Raw genomic sequence first — 1,396 nt, forward strand, 5'->3', positions numbered from 1 at the left:
CTCTCCACCCAAGCCACGTGATGCCACCGACCCTGGTGTCCCCAGCGGGTTGTAAGGAGCCCCCATATGCCCTAGAGCTTCCGCAGCAGGACTCAGGGACTGCTATCTCTCCACAGGACCGCTCTCTATTTACCTCAGGAGAGGATGGGGTTCGCTCTCCTCTTGTTACCTGGGCTTTCCAAGTTCTGCGCCTGGTAGGAGATTAGGGTTGGGAGGCTCTACTTGCGAAATTCTTAAAAGTGAAAAAGAAAAGTGAGGTTGAAGGGCTGGGGAGATGGCTCAGAGGTTAAGAGCACTGACTACTTTTCTAGAGGATCTGGGTTCAAATCCTGCCAACCACATGGCAACTCACAATCATCTGTAACTCCAGTTCCAGGGGACCAGAGACCCTCTTGATGTTCACTGGTAGCAGGCACACATGTGGTGCACAGACATACAAGCATACATTTACATTGGCTCTATTGTGTTTGTGTGTGTCTGTGTGTGTGTGTGTGTGTGTGTGTGTGTGTGTGTGTGTGTGTGTATGAGACACGCTGGTCTTGAATTTACTCTATACCTGAGGATGACCTTGAACTTGTAAACCTCCTGCTTCCAATGCTCAAAGGCTGGGATTCCAAGCATGAGCTATGTAGACAGTGCTAGGACTCAAACCTAGTGCTTCAGGCATAGGCAAGCGCTCTGCCAACTGAGGTCACCCGAGTTTAAGTTACCTGCGCTCTGAGGGTAACTTATCCTTCCTCTCCTCTGGGAATCAGTTTGGCTGGTCTCTGCCTTCTATAACCCTGGAGAGGTCAGGCTTGGTTCTTACCTCCACCACAGGGAACATCTGTTAACATCTGCAGCTTAGTATTTGTAGATCTTGAAGTTTTCTTGAACCAGGGATCGGAGTTCTGGGATTAGGGGTTTCTGGAAGGACCCCCCCCCCAAGTCTAAATGGAACAGAGAAATTGGAGCGCAGCCTTCAGGTCCCTGTTGCAGCAGCTGGATCCTGCAGCCATTCTTGTTCACNGTGTGCACATCTGGGGTGATGTACTCCTCACCCCACCCCCAGCCCAGGCTCACATCTGGAGACCANAGCTGGCTCGCTGGCTAAACACGGAGCATCTGGACACGAAGAGCTGTTTCTAGGTTAACACGGCCCATCTGGACCCCTGACTGCTGCTCCGCCCCGTCTCCACAGCGGAATGCTGGCTGCACATCTGGAGGGCTGGAGCCCATGTCCAGCTGGGTCAGGAGCTGTGTCTGCCACCATCACCCCCCTTCTCCGTCTGCTTGAGGTCCTTGCCCTGAGGTAGGGGTCTGTATTCAGAGAGTTCCCCAGACTGTCTCGAAGGCACTGGTCTCTGGGGTTTGCCTGATGGGCTTACCTTGGCAACAGATTCCTCCTAACATACTC

Source organism: Mus pahari, chromosome 23 (genome assembly GCF_900095145.1).
Source record: "Mus pahari chromosome 23, PAHARI_EIJ_v1.1, whole genome shotgun sequence".
NCBI classification, from domain to species: Eukaryota; Metazoa; Chordata; class Mammalia; order Rodentia; family Muridae; genus Mus; species Mus pahari.